General features: G+C 36.8%; 1 long non-coding RNA gene across 5 annotated transcripts in view; it reads right to left on the bottom strand.

Moving 5' to 3' along the window:
* LOC128663339 (uncharacterized) overlaps window positions 1-20146 on the bottom strand; it is a 158484-nt gene that overhangs the window by 63135 nt on the left and 75203 nt on the right. For all 5 annotated transcript variants that reach the window (XR_008402850.1, XR_008402848.1, XR_008402847.1 and 2 more), the window contains 2 exons: window positions 15584-15664; window positions 15265-15422 (listed from right to left, as the gene is read on the bottom strand). This is a non-coding gene — a long non-coding RNA (uncharacterized LOC128663339). The remainder of the gene's footprint in view (window positions 1-15264; window positions 15423-15583; window positions 15665-20146) is intronic.

Below are 20146 nucleotides of genomic sequence, written 5' to 3'. Positions count from 1 at the left end.
ACACCTTTGAACCGTTTGAATCCTAACACTGTTGTCTTATACCATATCCCTTTTAATTACTGTTTTTCATGATAGATAAATGAAAGATAGATAGATAGATAGATAAATTAAATTTAATATATAATTTAAGACTTTGTGAAGTAGAATTCTATTAGGTGAGTGATTTAGCATGGCCGTGAGATGTTAGCATGGCCAAGGCTTTCTCTTAAACATTTTACTTTCCACTTGTAATATGGAAGTAAAAATGGGAGATCTATGGATTGTGCTCCAGCCATGTTAACCCTCCCCTTGTAATCTAGGCCTGTCTTTGCTATGATGAGTTGGTCTAGTTCAATACTCCTAACATGGTAATCTCTATTGAGAGAACATTAAATTTAATAGGAAAATTGTAATATTTTTGGATAGCACCCAAAAATACATACAGCAGTCTATTTATAGATAAACACAAGTATGCACCAACTACAAACCCATTTAAAGGAACAATATACCCTAAAATGTTTCCCTCTTTAATTTGTTCCCAATTATCCATTTTACCTACTAGAGTATATTACATTGTTTGTAAACAGCTCCTTTACTTTTATTTTGCCACTTAAAATAGCTGCTTGAAGCCTCTATCTATACTAAAAATATGAATATGTTTATATATTTATATATAAATTTATTTTAAGCAGTAGATAACAGCCTAAATGAACCTCCTAGTGTAGCAAGGTAAAGAGAGAGACATTTTTGTATCTTAAATAGCTGGTTTTGCTCATTAAACAGCTTTCATTAGTATTTCAGCATTTCAGATTTCCATACTTAACTATAAGACTTTTTGAAAGAAAAGAGAAAACCTGACCAGGTCTGCTCTTTCTGCAGGGCCAACCCATTGAAATGGTCATGTCCTTGAGAACACTAGGTGATGTTTTTTTTGTGCAAAAAATGTTTTCAAATACAAAAATAAACACGATGGAAAAATTTCCCATACATTTACTACTCTGCAGTAAGTATAACAAACAATGGAACACTTTAAGGGGAAACACATTTTACAGTAAAATATCCTTTAAAACAAACATGAATAAAATAATCAGCTTAAAGAAAAAAATCCCAAGTCATTTGATTGTCACTGTTTACAGTACATTTGCATATCCAAAATCAGTGCAATTCAACTTAGTTATCTGATTTGTCAAATGCCTCTGACTTTAAAACTAAAGTTAGGAATTTCAAGTTGCAAACACTGGCCTAGATTTGGAGTTTGGCGGTAGAAGGGCTGTTAACGCTCCGCGGGTTTTTTTCTGGCCGCACCATAAATTTAACTCTGGTATCGAGAGTTCAAACAAATGCTGCGTTAGGCTCCAAAAAAGGAGCGTAGAGCATTTTTACCGCAAATGCAACTCTCGATACCAGAGTTGCTTACGGACGCGGCCAGCCTCAAAAACGTGCTCGTGCACGATTCCCCCATAGGAAACAATGGGGCTGTTTGAGCTGAAAAAAAACCTAACACCTGCAAAAATGCAGCGTTCAGCTCCTAACGCAGCCCCATTGTTTCCTATGGGGAAACACTTCCTACGTCTGCACCTAACACTCTAACATGTACCCCGAGTCTAAACACCCCTAACCTTACACTTATTAACCCCTATTCTGCCGCCCCCGCTATCGCTGACCCCTGCATATTTTTTTTAACCCCTAATCTGCCGCTCCGTAAACCGCCGCAACCTACGTTATCCCTATGTACCCCTAATCTGCTGCCCTAACATCGCCGACCCCTATATTATATTTATTAACCCCTAATCTGCCCCCCTCAACGTCGCCGACACCTGCCTACACTTATTAACCCCTAATCTGCCGAGCGGACCTGAGCGCTACTATAATAAAGTTATTAACCCCTAATCCGCCTCACTAACCCTATCATAAATAGTATTAACCCCTAATCTGCCCTCCCTAACATCGCCGACACCTACCTTCAATTATTAACCCCTAATCTGCCGAGCGGACCTCACCGCTATTCTAATAAATGTATTAACCCCTAAAGCTAAGTCTAACCCTAACACTAACACCCCCCTAACTTAAATATAATTTACATCTAACGAAATAAATTAACTCTTATTAAATAACTTATTCCTATTTAAAGCTAAATACTTACCTGTAAAATAAATCCTAATATAGCTACAATATAAATTATAATTATATTATAGCTATTTTAGGATTAATATTTATTTTACAGGCAACTTTGTAATTATTTTAACCAGGTACAATAGCTATAAAATAGTTAAGAACTATTTAATATTTACCTAGTTAAAATAATAACAAATTTACCTGTAAAATAAATCCTAACCTAAGATATAATTAAACCTAACACTACCCTATCAATAAATTAATTAAATAAACTACCTACAATTACCTACAATTAACCTAACACTACACTATCAAAAAATTAATTAAACACAATTCCTACAAATAAATACAATTAAATAAACTAGCTAAAGTACAAAAAATAAAAAAGAACTAAGTTACAAAAAATAAAAAAATATTTACAAACATAAGAAAAATATTACAACAATTTTAAACTAATTACACCTACTCTAAGCCCCCTAATAAAATAACAAAGCCCCCCAAAATAAAAAATTCCCTACCCTATTCTAAATTAAAAAAGTTACAAGCTCTTTTACCTTACCAGCCCTGAACAGGGCCCTTTGCGGGGCATGCCCCAAGAATTTCAGCTCTTTTGCCTGTAAAAAAAAACATACAATACCCCCCCCCAACATTACAACCCACCACCCACATACCCCTAATCTAACCCAAACCCCCCTTAAAGAAACCTAACACTAAGCCCCTGAAGATCTTCCTACCTTGTCTTCACCATCCAGGTATCACCGATCCGTCCTGGCTCCAACATCTTCATCCAACCCAAGCGGGGGTTGGCGATCCATCATCCGGTGGCTGAAGAGGTCCAGAAGAGGCTCCAAAGTCTTCCTCCTATCCGGCAAGAAGAGGACATCCGGACCGGCAAACATCTTCTCCAAGCGGCATCTTCGATCTTCTTCCATCCGGTGCGGAGCGGGTCCATCTTGAAGCAGGCGACGCGGATCCATCCTCTTCCGTTGTCTCCCGACGAATGACGGTTCCTTTAAGGGAAGTCATCCAAGATGGCGTCCCTCGAATTCCGATTGGCTGATAGGATTCTATCAGCCAATCGGAATTAAGGTAGGAATTTTCTGATTGGCTGATGGAATCAGCCAATCAGAATCAAGTTCAATCCGATTGGCTGATCCAATCAGCCAATCAGATTGAGCTCGCATTCTATTGGCTGTTCCGATCAGCCAATAGAATGCGAGCTCAATCTGATTGGCTGATTGGATCAGCCAATCGGATTGAACTTGATTCTGATTGGCTGATTCCATCAGCCAATCAGAAAATTCCTACCTTAATTCCGATTGGCTGATAGAATCCTATCAGCCAATCGGAATTCGAGGGACGCCATCTTGGATGACGTCCCTTAAAGGAACCGTCATTAGTCGGGAGACAACGGAAGAAGAGGATGGATCCGCGTCGCCTGCTTCAAGATGGACCCGCTCCGCACCGGATGGAAGAAGATCGAAGATGCCGCTTGGAGAAGATGTTTGCCGGTCCGGATGTCCTCTTCTTGCCGGATAGGAGGAAGACTTTGGAGCCTCTTCTGGACCTCTTCAGCCACCGGATGATGGATCACCAACCCCCGCTTGGGTTGGATGAAGATGTTGGAGCCAGGACGGATCGGTGATACCTGGATGGTGAAGACAAGGTAGGAAGATCTTAAGGGGCTTAGTGTTAGGTTTCTTTAAGGGGGGTTTGGGTTAGATTAGGGGTATGTGGATGGTGGGTTGTAATGTTGGGGGGGGTATTGTATGTTTTTTTTTACAGGCAAAAGAGCTGAAATTCTTGGGGCATGCCCCGCAAAGGGCCCTGTTCAGGGCTGGTAAGGTAAAAGAGCTTGTAACTTTTTTAATTTAGAATAGGGTAGGGAATTTTTTATTTTGGGGGGCTTTGTTATTTTATTAGGGGGCTTAGAGTAGGTGTAATTAGTTTAAAATTGTTGTAATATTTTTCTTATGTTTGTAAATATTTTTTTATTTTTTGTAACTTAGTTCTTTTTTATTTTTTGTACTTTAGCTAGTTTACTTAATTGTATTTATTTGTAGGAATTGTGTTTAATTAATTTATTGATAGTGTAGTGTTAGGTTAATTGTAGGTAATTGTAGGTAGTTTATTTAATTAATTTATTGATAGGGTAGTGTTAGGTTTAATTATATCTTAGGTTAGGATTTATTTTACAGGTAAATTTGTTATTATTTTAACTAGGTAACTATTAAATAGTTCTTAACTATTTAATAGCTATTGTACCTGGTTAAAATAATTACAAAGTTGCCTGTAAAATAAATATTAATCCTAAAATAGCTATAATATAATTATAATTTATATTGTAGCTATATTAGGATTTATTTTACAGGTAAGTATTTAGCTTTAAATAGGAATCATTTATTTAATAAGAGTTAATTTATTTAGTTAGATGTAAATTATATTTAAGTTAGGGGGGTGTTAGTGTTAGGGTTAGACTTAGCTTTAGGGGTTAATCCATTTATTATAGTAGCGATGAGCTCCGGTCGTCAGATTAGGGGTTAATAATTGAAGGTAGGTGTCAGCGATGTTAGGGAGGGCAGATTAGGGGTTAATACTATTTATGATAGGGTTAGTGAGGCGGGTTAGGGGTTAATAACTTTATTATAGTAGCGGTGCGGTCCGCTCGGCAGATTAGGGGTTAATAAGTGTAGGCAGGTGGAGGCGACGTTGAGGGGGGCAGATTAGGGGTTAATAAATATAATATAGGGGTCGGCGGTGTTAGGGGCAGCAGATTAGGGGTACATAGGGATAACCTAGGTGGCGGAGCTTTGCGGTCGGCAGATTAGGGGTTAATTATTTTAAGTAGCTGGCGGCGACGTTGTGGGGGGCAGGTTAGGGGTTAATAAATGTAATACAGGGGTCGGCGGGGTTAGGGGCAGCAGATTAGGGGTACATAAGTATAACGTAGGTGGCGGTCGGCAGATTAGGGGTTAAAATATTTTAATCGAGTGGCGGCGATGTGGGGGGAGCTCGGTTTAGGGGTACATAGGTAGTTTATGGGTGTTAGTGTACTTTAGGGTACAGTAGTTAAGAGCTTTATGAACCGGCGTTAGCCAGAAAGCTCTTAACTCCTGCTATTTTCAGGCGGCTGGAGTTTTGTCGTTAGAGCTCTAACGCTCACTTCAGAAACGACTCTAAATACCGGCGTTAGGAAGATCCCATTGAAAAGATAGGATACGCAAATGGTGTAGGGGGATCTGCGGTATGGAAAAGTCGCGGCTGAAAAGTGAGCGTTAGACCCTTTAATCACTGACTCCAAATACCAGCGGGCGGCCAAAACCAGCGTTAGGAGCCTCTAACGCTGGTTTTGACGGCTACCGCCGAACTCCAAATCTAGGCCACTGTGTCTGTTGACTTCCTATATTTAGGATTTAAAAATATAATTTAAAACAAGCATCACTGGCAGCAAAGGGTTACATAGAACACTGGCCTATTGCATTGGCTGCAAGTGGTGTTGGTTATAAACTGTTTGCGCTGCGGAATCTGTTGGCACTCTACAAATAACCGATAATAATAATAATAATAATAATAATAAAACTACATCTGCAGTTTCAGTCCTGTTAGAGGTTGACAAGAGTGAGTGAAATAGTGTGCTAGTGTTGGGGGAGGAGATCAAACACCTTACTGGGTATGCTCAGATCCTTCAATCTGAGCAACAGTGATAAACTTTAGAAAAGTGTGGATAGTAAGGGCGCTAAAAGCTAAAGATCATAGGGGGTGGTGTTTTGTGTTAATCTGCTATAATTGCATTAATATTAGTGGTGCATTAAGTGTAAGAAATTATTTTCTCTAAACACACTGTATAAATTTTTTAAAAAGTTTTTAATAAAGGTTAAAATTTCCCATATAGACACTTCTATAAAATAATTATTAGAGACGTCTCTCTATTATATTGGGGATCCAACCAACAGTATCACAAATTAGCAAAGTTAAAAATCAGTCTGATCTAAGTAATGTATCAATTTTATGACAATCTGTACAATGTTAAAAATAAGAGTTAGAAAATGTAGCAGCCTTGTATCTAAAAACAATATTAAATGAACTCTGTTATGTTCTTATATAAGACAGTCTCTCTCCATTTGGAGCGATATAGTAACTGGAGTTCCTTTACTGCGGTGCTATGAGAAACTTGTTTAGTGCGTCTAAGTCCAGAGAGTAAAAAGTTTCTCTATATGTACAAGCGTCCCACATATATTTATTATCTTCTAGTGGTAACGTACCTCTTTTTTCTGATATCCTCAGGTCGTGCGGTGAGCTGTGTTTTTTCACGGCTTGTCTTTGCTTTGTGAAACCGGCGTCTGACGTCACACCCGGTTATCCACCAGAATTCTACCACATTTTGACAACCCGGGTTGACCCTTTAAAGTTGGAACTGTTCCTGGTAACAGAACACCTGTCTGAATAAAAATAACCTGCGTGCCTAAAGCACTAAGAGCAGGCCACCAAAAGATAAGGGACTTGTCCTAAGGATCGCCAATATTGGCGACATTTATACTCAATTTGGAATTAACCATTATAAGTGGTAACTACCTAAGAGCATCCCCGGATAAGTGATTGACACCTGTGGGGCGGCTCCTGTGGATAACCGGGTGTGACGTCAGACGCCGGTTTCACAAAGCAAAGACAAGCTGCTACATTTTCTAACTCTTATTTTTAACATTGTACAGATTGTCATAAAATTGATACATTACTTAGATCAGACTGATTTTTAACTTTGCTAATTTGTGATACTGTTGGTTGGATCCCCAATATAATAGAGAGACGTCTCTAATAATTATTTTATAGAAGTGTCTATATGGGAAATTTTAACCTTTATTAAAAACTTTTTTAAAAATTTATACAGTGTGTTTAGAGAAAATAATTTCTTACACTTAATGCACCACTAATATTAATGCAATTATAGCAGATTAACACAAAACACCACCCCCTGTTAGAGGTTCCATAGGATTGGTGTTCAATACAGTGCTTGATTTACAAGATCCCTGGAAACAGTTCTCAGTGACCACAATCAAATGAGCATTTAAGAATATATCCCTGGTTCACGCATTTGGTTCATCAGTTAAATATGAAAATATGTGACACCCCTTCCAAATTCTGTCTGTTTCCTGTGGTCTCACCGGTCCAATTAGAGAGCAAGCTTCAAAATACTGGTATTGTTTTTACTGAAGAAAAGATTGTTAAAAAGTCTTCAATATAATACAACATTACTAAATCATATTAATACTGGCATTTGCCTATGCTTTGACTATTATATCTTTAATTACATATTACTGTCTCATAAGAACAATACTTTAAATACTTTAAATGTGTAATAATTCATGGATACATCAATCCTGTTTTAAAATATTCTTTATGGAAATAATGTATTTTGTTGTTACAATTGTGCATATGTGCATTGTGCAGGTTCTTGTGCATATTTAAAGTTTTGTTAAGTAAAATCATAAACTAATAAAAAAACAAGTTGAGATATTATTAGAATGATAAAAGTATAAATACAATTATTACAGTTGGTATATGGGGAATTTAACAGAATTTGTCATTTTCTGTAGAGCAGGGTTTTTTAAACCTTCCTTAGGCATCCCTAACAGGTCAGATTTCAGGATTATCCTGGGTGAGAGCAGATAAATCACAATCACCTAGATTACGAGTTTTAAGCTCTATAGGGAAAGTAAAAAACGCAACAAAAGTTGCATTATTTAACCCCCTATAGCGCTGCCATTACAAGTTTAAAAAAACCCGGCTTGTGCGGGCGATATGTTTGCGTTGAGCTCCATACCGCACCAAAAACAAGCAGTATTTTGACATGCTCGTGCACGCTTTCCCCATAGACATCAATAGGGAGAGCCAGAAAAAAAAGTCTAATACCTGCGATCGCGGAAACAAAAGCTCCGTAATACAGCCCCATTGATGTCTAAGGGGAAAAAGAAAATACAGTTTAAACCTAACACCCTAACATAAACCCTGAGTCTAAACATCCCTAATCTGCTGCCCCTGACATCGCTGATGCCTGCCTACAGTTATTAACCCCTAATCTGCTGCTCCCTATATCGCCGCCACCAAAATAAAATTATTAACCCCTAATGTGCCGCTCCCAAAATTGCTGCCACTATACTAAAGTTATTAACCCCTATTCTGCCACACCCCAACATCACTGCAACTATATTAAAGTTATTAACCCCTATTCTGCCGCTCCCCAACAAAGCCACAACTAAATAAAGTTATTAACCCCTAAACCTCTGGCCTCCCACATCACTACCACCAAAACAAACTATTAACCCCTAAACCGCCAGCCCCCCACATCGCAACAACCTAAATTAAACTATATTAATCCCTAAACCTAAACCTAACGCAACCCTAACCCTAATACCCGCTAACTTTAACATAATGAAATTAGATCTAAATTAAATGTACAATTATTACCTAAATAATTCATATTTAAAACTAAATAGTTACCTGTGAAATAAAACTTAAGGTAGCTACACTATAACTTAGTTAAATTGTAGCTAGCTTAGGTTTTATTTTTATTTCACAGGTAAGTTTGTATTTATTTTAACTAGGTGGACTAGTTAGTAAATAGTTATTAACTATTTACTAACTACCTAGCTAAAATAAATACAAACTTATCTGTGAAATAAAACGTAACCTGCCTTACACTAAAACCTAACATTACAAAAAAACAAAAATGAAATTATCCAAAAAAATAAAGATTATTCCTATTCTAATACCCTTTAAAAAAAAAAAAAAAAATCACCCCAAAATAAAAAAGCCTAATCTAGAATAAACTACCAAGGGCCCTTAAAAGGGCATTTTGGGGGCCTAAAATTGCCTTTTGTAGGGCATTACCCTAAGTTAAACAGCTCTTTTGCTAAAAAAAAAAACACCCCCTAAAAATATACATTACACAAAATAACAAACAAATGATCAAAAATAAAAAAAATATTCCTATTCTAAAACCCATAAAAAAAAACCAAAATAAAAAACCTAATCGAGAATAAACTACCAATGGCCCTTAAAAGGGCCTTTTGTAGGGCATTGCCCTAAAGATAGCAGCTCTTTTAGTGAAAACAAATTACAAAGACCCACTAACATTACAAACCCCCCCCCCCAAAAAAAAAAACTAAAAACTAAAAAAACCTAAGCTACCCATTGCCCTGAAAAGGGCATTTGTATGGGCATTGCCCTTAAAAGGGCATTTAGCTCTTTTACTGCTCAGACCCTAAACTAAAAAAAAAACACTCAAAAAAAACCTTAAAAAAGCTTAACACTAACCCCCTGATCATCAACTTACAGTTTTTAAAGTATCGCTTGAACGATCTTCATCCCGGAGTTTAAGTCCTCATCCATGCGGCGAGAAGTCTTCATCCAGACGACCTTTTCAATCTTCATTCCGGCGTTGAAGTCCTGATCCAAGCAGCGAGAAGTCTTCATCCAGGCGGCATCTTCTATCTTTATCCCGGAGGCGCAGAGCGGGTCCATCCTGAAGATGTCCTGCGCAGGGCATCCTCTTTATACGGTCAACGCTGTACACTGAATCTTCAATGCAAGGGATGCAATTCAAGATGGCGTCCCTTGCATTCCTATTGGCTGAAAAATTTTAATCAGCCAATAGGAATTAGGGCTGCTAAAATCCTATTAGCTATTCAAATCAGCCAATAGGTTTTAAGCAGTTCTCATTCTATTGGCTAATTTGAGTAGCTTAGGTTTTTTTAGAATTAGGTTTTTTTATTTTGGGGGTTTGGTTGGGTGGTAGGTTTTACTGTTGGGGGGTCTTTGTGTTTTTTTTCCAGGTAAAAGAGTGGATATCTTTGGGGCAATGCCCCACAAAAGGCCCTTTTAAGGGCCATTGGTAGTTTATTGTAGGCTAGGTTTTTTTTATTTTGGGTGGGCTTTTTTATTTTGATAGGGCTATTAGGTGTAATTTTTTTTATTTTGTATATTTTTGTTTGTTATTTTCCGTAATTTAGTGTTTGTTATTTTTATAACTTAGTATTTTTTTGTTTTTTTATTTAGATACTTTGTAATTTTTAGAGTAGTGTTAGGATTTTTTTAATGTGTAGTTTAGTTTAATGTAATTGGTAGTTAGTTTAATTTTAGTTTAATTATTATATTAGTTTAATTGTTAGTTTAAACTTAGTTTTTTTAATTTGACAGGTAAGTTTTAATTTAATTTAAGATAGGGAAATTTTAATTTTAATATAAAGTTAGGGGGTTGTTAGGTTTAGGGGTAAATAGTTTAATTTAGTTTATTTCAATGTGGGGGGCTTTAAGTTTAGGGGTTAATAGTTTAGTTTAGTATATTTCGTTGTGGGGGGCTTGCGGTTTTGGGGTTAATAGGTTTAGTATAGTGGCGGCAGTTTAGGGATTAATAACTTTAGTATAGTGGGGGCGATGTGGGCGGACGGCAGATTATGGGTTAATAATATTTAAATAGCGTTTGTGATGCAGAGGGCGACAGTTTAGGGGTTAATAACTTTAGTATAGTGGTGAGGATGTCAGGGAGCGGCGGAATAGGGGTTAATATTTTTTTAAAGTGGCGGGGATATCGGGAGCGGCAGATTAGGGGGTTAAGAAAATTAATATAGTATTTGCAATGCAGGAGGGCCTTGGTTTAGGGGTTAATAGGTAGATTATGGGTGTTAGTGTACTTTGTAACAGTTTAGTTATGAGTTTTATGTTACAGCTTTGTAGCGTAAAACTCATAACTATTGACTTTAGATGGCGGTACAGATTTTGTCGTTTTAGAGTGTAACTAACGCTAGCTTTTTAGCCAGAACGCAAAACTCGTAATACCGGCGCTATGGGAATCCCATAAAAAACTCATTTTTAGGAGTGCAGTACTGACGTTGCGTTACAGGCTAAAAGGCTTGCGGTACACCTATCCCGACAAGACTTGTAATGGCTGAGTTAGGGAAAATGATGCGTTATGGGCCACAATGCTGCTATTTGACTCATAACGCACAATTCGTAATCTAGATGAATGTTTACTAATCATCTGATTATCTCCAGTGCAAATATACTTAAAATCTGGCCTGTTAGGGAGGTATGAGGACAGGTTTAAAAACCTCTGCTGTAGAGAAAATCAGTTTGTATCAGAATGTGTATATCATGCACATTACATGATTTACACTGTTTTATTATATTCATTCTCCCTGATTTTTCAACTCACTTAATGATTTTCAAATCATTTTAACCCACAAGCTTACATTCCCCTAGATAGTTTCTGATTGGCTGCAAAGGACAATCTAGTTTACATAACAAAAAAATGTAAGTTGATATGGAGTATATGGCAACATTTTTTTAAATTTTACCAACTATGAAGTTGTTTCTCTTAGAGAAAGTACATGTAGGGGTCGATTTATCAAGCTGCGGCAGACAGGGGTGCATAAATGCGTCCCTGTCCACCGCAGCTCGTCTATGGAGGACTGAATTCCCCTGGCGGAATTCAGCATTGCACACAAGCACTATTTTGCGCTAGCGTGCAACCTCCCCCCCCTGTCCACGCACAGCAAATCACACGTGGGCAGGAGCTGTCAATCTCCCCATTTGGACGAGACTGGGGAGATTGAAATTCACCACCTCAGAGGTTAGGGAAGACCGCTGCTTGTTAAAGGGACATTCCAGTCAAAATTTAAATGCACATAGATTTATTACATCTTTGAATAGAAACATATTTGCAATATAAATGTATTAGCAAAAAGGCTTCTAGTAAAAGTTATCACTGTTTTAGTGTTAACATTTTTCTCTGCACATGCATGTGAAGCATAGCTAGATATTCTCACTGCACCCACAATTTAAATAATGCAGCTGCTCAGATCATCAGTGGGGCTTGTATCATGTCAGCAATTAACAAATTGAGTCATTAACAGATGGTACAAGCACCTTAGGCTCTCTGAGCAAGTGCTGTGTTTAAAATGCTGGTGCACGGTGCATACTTAAATACACTTTTGCGACAGCTATAGTTTTTATTAGAAGCATTTTTGCTAATGAATGTATATTACAAAATTTCTTCTGTTCAATACTGAAATGCACCCATGTGGTTTCCAATTTTGTCTGGAATATCCCTTTAAATACAGACTGCTAAAATATAACTTTAGTATAGTGGTGAGGATGTCAGGGAGCGGCGGAATAGGGGTTAATATTTTTTTAAAGTGGCGGGGATATCGGGAGCGGCAGATTAGGGGGTTAAGAAAATTAATATAGTATTTGCAATGCAGGAGGGCCTTGGTTTAGGGGTTAATAGGTAGATTATGGGTGTTAGTGTACTTTGTAACAGTTTAGTTATGAGTTTTATGTTACAGCTTTGTAGCGTAAAACTCATAACTATTGACTTTAGATGGCGGTACAGATTTTGTCGTTTTAGAGTGTAACTAACGCTAGCTTTTTAGCCAGAACGCAAAACTCGTAATACCGGCGCTATGGGAATCCCATAAAAAACTCATTTTTAGGAGTGCAGTACTGACGTTGCGTTACAGGCTAAAAGGCTTGCGGTACACCTATCCCGACAAGACTTGTAATGGCTGAGTTAGGGAAAATGATGCGTTATGGGCCACAATGCTGCTATTTGACTCATAACGCACAATTCGTAATCTAGATGAATGTTTACTAATCATCTGATTATCTCCAGTGCAAATATACTTAAAATCTGGCCTGTTAGGGAGGTATGAGGACAGGTTTAAAAACCTCTGCTGTAGAGAAAATCAGTTTGTATCAGAATGTGTATATCATGCACATTACATGATTTACACTGTTTTATTATATTCATTCTCCCTGATTTTTCAACTCACTTAATGATTTTCAAATCATTTTAACCCACAAGCTTACATTCCCCTAGATAGTTTCTGATTGGCTGCAAAGGACAATCTAGTTTACATAACAAAAAAATGTAAGTTGATATGGAGTATATGGCAACATTTTTTTAAATTTTACCAACTATGAAGTTGTTTCTCTTAGAGAAAGTACATGTAGGGGTCGATTTATCAAGCTGCGGCAGACAGGGGTGCATAAATGCGTCCCTGTCCACCGCAGCTCGTCTATGGAGGACTGAATTCCCCTGGCGGAATTCAGCATTGCACACAAGCACTATTTTGCGCTAGCGTGCAACCTCCCCCCCCTGTCCACGCACAGCAAATCACACGTGGGCAGGAGCTGTCAATCTCCCCATTTGGACGAGACTGGGGAGATTGAAATTCACCACCTCAGAGGTTAGGGAAGACCGCTGCTTGTTAAAGGGACATTCCAGTCAAAATTTAAATGCACATAGATTTATTACATCTTTGAATAGAAACATATTTGCAATATAAATGTATTAGCAAAAAGGCTTCTAGTAAAAGTTATCACTGTTTTAGTGTTAACATTTTTCTCTGCACATGCATGTGAAGCATAGCTAGATATTCTCACTGCACCCACAATTTAAATAATGCAGCTGCTCAGATCATCAGTGGGGCTTGTATCATGTCAGCAATTAACAAATTGAGTCATTAACAGATGGTACAAGCACCTTAGGCTCTCTGAGCAAGTGCTGTGTTTAAAATGCTGGTGCACGGTGCATACTTAAATACACTTTTGCGACAGCTATAGTTTTTATTAGAAGCATTTTTGCTAATGAATGTATATTACAAAATTTCTTCTGTTCAATACTGAAATGCACCCATGTGGTTTCCAATTTTGTCTGGAATATCCCTTTAAATACAGACTGCAGGTACTCTTGCGAGAACCTGCAGTCGTAGGGGGTCGAAAGGATTGCGAAGCCTTTGATAAATCGACCCCATAGTTGTAACATATTTAGACATTTGTTTATGTAGGTAGCTAAATAAGGAACCATATTCTTGAAATCTATCACTTTCTTGAAGCCTTACTGGGTTGATTATTGGTCTTATTATTTTTTTTTAAGACGCTAATATTTTCTCACCTTGCATGCATTATACAAATGCCAACCATAGTATTGAAAAAGCCAAATACAAAGCTATTACATTTTCTTTTTCAATTCATTATTAGGCATAGCAAAATAAATACATAGGTAAATTAAGTCTGGGTAAATTAAGTTTCAGTGAACTTTAACAACCAAGAAAAAAAGGGGAATATAATTTTCCTAATATTTATTTGCAATATAGCACTAGTAATGTTAGATTTGCTAAGCGTTGGATTAACAAATCAGATCTTTATATTAATTTGTTTCAGGTGGCAAATATAATCGTAGCATTTTTATTACATGTCTAGTCAGGCTAATTGACAAATATTTGTAAGTCAATTTTTTTCTGCAAATATTTTTAGAGGTAGTACTAGTACGATTAAAATGTGCTTTGTTTTTCTTGGTATCCTTTGTTGAAGAATACACATAGGTATTTTCATAGGAGCCAAAATAATGTGCATGTGTCTTTAGCACCCTATGGCCCAGATTTACCAATGTGAGGGAGGACAGTTTCATAATTAGGAAATCTGTCTGCTCATGATCACGGGTAGCTGCCTGTGTTTAACATTCACAGATGGCACTAGCTGCCCGCAGTTATTATTGTATGAGCAGCTGTGCGAGAGCCAAGAGCTGTCAATAACCCTGGTCGGACTAGTCTGGGGTGAGAGTTGGCAGAGAGGTTAAGAATCAGCGGTCTCATGACCACTGGATCAAGCTTTTGGCTGCAGGCTTTCTCACATAATAATGCACCACAGGAGCTCCAAAGCTGCAGCCTGATAAATGGAGCCCTGCATTTCAGTAGTACTTGCAACAAAATTATGCATTGCTGCATGCACTGCTGCCAAAGAGTTCTCATGAAACATGCACACATCTAATCTCCTATGAGCCGACCTTCAACAAAGAATACTGAGAAAACTATTACAATTTGATAATATAAGTAACTTAAAAATATATTTGTTCAATTGCATGCTCTATCTATACCATAAAAGTTTAATTTTGACTTTGTAGATATTGATCTAAGTGTAACAAAAGTCTGCTTAAATCTTACACCTTCAGGTCATTAGTATTAAAAAAATTTAATATATTTTGCATTTTACTAGAGCATCTGCCCTCCTGGTTTGACTTAGTTGCCAAACCACTAATATTTATTCTTAGAAATTCATAGTAGGGGGGGTACAAAAATGACCTCAGCCTCAACACTCCGGAATAGCAAGATATACCTTTCATAAATAGGTGGTTGATCAGTTCCTCAGTCAGTGTGGTAGGAGTAGGGATATCCAGGAATCATGGCTTGATAGAGGGGCAGAGAACATGAGGATAGGTTTGTTCACCTTTGACCCAGAGTACAAAGCATTTGTCTTTCATTCTTCCAGGTATCCTAAGACATAAAAAGATAAGTTATTTCTATAATTTCATGCACATATTTTGAGTTTAATTGAAAGCTAAAATAGTGCATAATTCAGCTAATTAATTAAACATTTTTTTTATAAAAAATGGCACTTTAATCAATTAATATTCCTTGGCAATGTCAATAATTACCTGCAGCAAAGCTCCCAGGAATGTAGAATGTTATTGCTGCGTTGTAGTTCAGATTGCATTTCTTATATGTGATGTTTTGTTCTGTGGTTCAATGAAAGGTAAAAGTCAATATTATTAATTATTGATCTGTAGACTGTTCTCATGTGTGATGGATATATGATCGTAAACAAAAGCATTAAGAATTGTGCTATGTTACTGTTGTTTATTTATCTATTTAATGTAGAATTACTGTTAAATCAATGTGTTTTGTTTTCTTTATATAATTATATTTTGTCACCTTTTCAGAAAAAGATGTTTTAGTTTATGTGAGTATAAATAGGGAATTAGTGAACAGAAGATTTACACGAAAGCTTTGAATAAAGAATATTGTGGTTGCAACTGAACAAGCAGTAATTGTTTATCTACATATTTAAGTATCTCTCCTTGCATGGCTGGATATTTCACAAGTTAGAGTATACAAGTGCACAGGGGTATATTTTAGCCATATAAAATATCTGTATCATGTTATAGTATGTTTAAATATTATTTAAGGTTGTCTGGAATGCATAGACACATTCAGTGCATAGTTAATTTACACATAGTTCCTATGCAGTGCATTTTTGCTTTGTAAAGCAGTTAACACAAGAAAGAACTATGATACTCAGAATCCCTGGGTAAATAATATATCTGGCAGACTGATTCTTAAAAATGTTTGCATAGTGTAAATTCTGTCTGCACTGAGCATGACCAGAACTGCACAGTATAAAATTCACTGACCTTTCATTGAGATCTGATGCCATTTAACTATATCACTTTTACTGGGTAGCATAGCAATGAATCTGTAAATATTTTCTTAATTAAAATGTGTATGATACAAATTGTAATTAGCTCATCTCATTTTTGCAATTGCAAATCCACTTAGACCACTGGTTTTCAAACCTGTCCTCAGGCCTTGCCAACCATCCAGGTTTTCAGGATTACCTTGGATTAGAGCAGGTAAAATAACCATGTTTACTAATCAGCTGATTATTTTACCCGTGCTCCCGTTTAGATAACCTCAAAATGTGGCCTGTTAGGGAGGTCTGAAGAAACGTTTGAAAACAAGTGACTTAGACCAATAGCAGTAGATACCTTTGTATGTACTGTGGTATGAGTATTTTTCTAAATAAGTCTTACTCTGCTTATAACCAGATCACTCTAAGGACTATAAAAGTATTTTTGTACACAGTAATGTATTCAAAATTTTAATTAGATTCAGATTTCCATTATACATGCATCTTGCTCCTGTGAATGCCCAGAGTGTTGGTGCTGACATATAGCTTCACATCACTTGCACTTATATTTGTAAAATTATTTGTAAATTTGTAAAACTAATCACTAAACCAGAAATTGCTGTCACTTTGCATTTCAATAAGTATTGCAAAAAAAATAAAAAAAATAAAAAAAGCTTCACGTCTAAAAAAAAAAGCATTTCAGTAATGTATGTCTCTTCATCTCTGGCAATTAATTTGCATCAATGCTCAAATACAATGTAACTCAAGGCATACAATAAAGATTTAAAATTGTTTTTTGTATGTTCATACATTTTTGATACTTGAAGTATAATGTACAGTGGCATAATCTATTTAGTATGTGCATTAGGTTTTTTTCTTTCTGTAATTGGAACCTTAACTTTAATTCACTGCTGTTATCAGTATATATAAAAGCTTCCCAACATACACAATTATTCACAATAATTTACACTATGCAGTTATAGTAACCACAGAATACTAGCAAATATGTATACACATAATGTGCTTTATATACCAGTTACTCAATATTTTTGTTTTGTGTATGGAGTAAGGGATGCCTATGGAATATGTGCCTCAGGGTTATAAATCATGCCCTACAGAAAAAACCTGATATGTTACTGTTCTATCTGTTATACATTTTTGTAACCTCCCCATAAATCTAAACCAGAACTCGGCAAAAATAGAAGCATTGTAAACGCACGGTTTATTGATACTCTTTGAAAAAACCTTTTTGAAACAGCTGAGTATCCTCTAGAGAAGTAAGGCAGCAGTTTGTGTTTATAAAACAAACATGCATACTTGCCAACAACTGAACAAAATTTCCAGGGACACTTTGCTGCACAAGGACATTAAAGTCCAATTTAAACTTTCATGATTCAGATAAGAGCATGTAGCTTTAAACGACTTTCCAATGTAATTACATTATCATATTGTGCAAATATATGCACTCTTTCTGAGGCACCAGCTGCTACTGAGGAGGGGGCAACAAAAGTACATTTTGAAATTTGTCATCTTAAATTCAGAATTAATGCTATTACCTTGCGGCTAGATTACAAGTTTTGCAGTTAATAACTTTAGTATAGTGGCGGCGACGTTGGGGGCGGCAGATTAGCGGTTAATAAGTGTGGGTAGGTGGCGGTGACATTGGGGCAGCAGATTAGGGGTTAATAAATGTAATGTAGGTGGCGGCGATGTCAGGGACGGCAGATTAGGGGTTAATAAGTATAATGTAGGTGTCAGCGATGTCGGGCGGCAGATTAGGGGTGTTTAGACTCCGGGTTTATGTTAGGTGTTAACATAACATAAATTTTCTTTCCCCATAGGAATCAAGGGGGCTGCGTTACTGAGCTTTACGCAGCCGCTCCTTTATTGCAGGTGTTAGGCTTTTTTTTAGCCGGCTCTCCCTATGGGGAAATCGTGCACGAGCACGTAAAACCAGCTCAAAGCAGCGCTGGTATTGGAGTGCGGTATGGAGCTCAATTTTGCTTTACGCTGCAATATTGCCTGCTAACACCGGGTTTATGAAAACCAGTAATAGCAGCACTAAAGGGAGGTGAGCGGTGACAATAACTTGCAAGTTAGCACCGAGCAGCTCATAACGCAAAACTCGTAATCTAGCCGATGTTTTTTTATTATGCACTTGTTGATTATGCAGTGCTATTATATTTAATGGTCCACAATGGCTCCATAGCCACACACACTCTTTTCTGACGTTAAACACCCAATATAAATTACACACAATTTGCACAAAATACTAAATATTGTATTATTTATAAATTAACAGATGTCAATTCACTGGATTAGATACAGTATTGTATTATTCTTCTGAGCTAAATTGCAGGAGACTCAGGTGCAACAATATGCAAACAAATGCATACTTATGTAAGAACAATAAAGACCTTATGGCTGATTCCCACTGTCACAGGCATTCATACCAAGCCCATACCTCAGAGCAGAATTTTATAATGCAGGACAGACTCCAAGGCAATTATACCAGGCAAATAGAAAAATAAGGACAGTTTGTAAGTGTGCACATGAATTTCCCAGGAAGAATTGCCCTGGTTCCAGCATAGATGGAACTGCTTTCTAGGTGTTTAACACCTTAATAACTATCTTCTTTTTGAAATTTTTAGTTATCTGTCAAAATCAGGGCAGAACAAAGAACTGATTAACTGCAGCAGAAAAACTATAGGGGCTGCAGGGTCACAGTTGTGACTGGGCCCAGCCTTCTGTGGGGCACATCAGTGCAGGCTGTCCGGTAAGAGGAAGGGGTATGCCGCTCACGTAGCTGTCTGTGCTTGGCTAATATGTCTCTCCTGCTAATACAGCTGACCATACATTTTAGCTCAAGAAGTCAAGCCTTATCTTACCTCCTACTGCTCTGTCTTGCATTTAACCACTTGACTGCCACTAAAGATTTAAGGTTAAATTACAAGTGAGGGCCCAAACTGTATTGCGCAAGTAATATTGTCTTTTTGCGAGCCTTTTTAATTGTGCTGTTATTACATTTACGCTTTAATCCTTACCGCGATCAAAACTAAAAAGTTGCACAAAACACTTCAAAAATACATTACAAAGTTCACTTACACTCTTATTAACACTGTCTAATTTTTTTTTTCTTTTAAAAATATTGCACAAAAAAATTATAGGGGATCAAAGATATGAGATTTCGGTGTAAGAAAAAGTATTTTAATCTAGAGATACACATACATTGCTAAATAAGTATTTGTATGTATATAGATATATCTATATATATATGTACATATGTATTTATGTATTTATATGTGAATATATGTATTGACAGACATATATACACATATAAACACATACATGTATATGTACACACATATAGACATATATGTAGTGCATTAGAGCCCTTTTCCATTAAGTAGATGAAAAGATGTAAGAACATATATATATAATATTTAATAAAGATTTTAACTATGTTTTTACTGTAAATATTTCATATTTGCTAATGCGAATATGCTATGTTGTTTTCACGATAGGTGAACATTTTTTTTCTCTCCATTGACTTCTATGGGGAATGCAAAAATGCAATCGTGTTTGCACAATCTCGGTTGTTAGGTGCGGAGTTCTTGCAATTGCGGGGAAAAAAATACAGTGCCACTTGTAATCTAACCCATCATGTTTACAACCAAAAGCTATGTATATGTATAGAAGGCTCTACCAATAGGCCAAATAGATGGTCTCCTAAGTCTTCGCTTAAACGGGGCCTCACAGTGTGTCTCTATCTTCATATGGGAATTTTTTTTATGTGTGGGGGCTGCATGTT

Source organism: Bombina bombina, chromosome 6, assembly GCF_027579735.1.
Source record: "Bombina bombina isolate aBomBom1 chromosome 6, aBomBom1.pri, whole genome shotgun sequence".
In the NCBI taxonomy this organism is placed as follows: domain Eukaryota; kingdom Metazoa; phylum Chordata; class Amphibia; order Anura; family Bombinatoridae; genus Bombina; species Bombina bombina.
The sequence above is the reverse complement of the archived record's forward strand: the minus strand, read 5'-3'. Positions and strand labels throughout refer to the sequence as shown.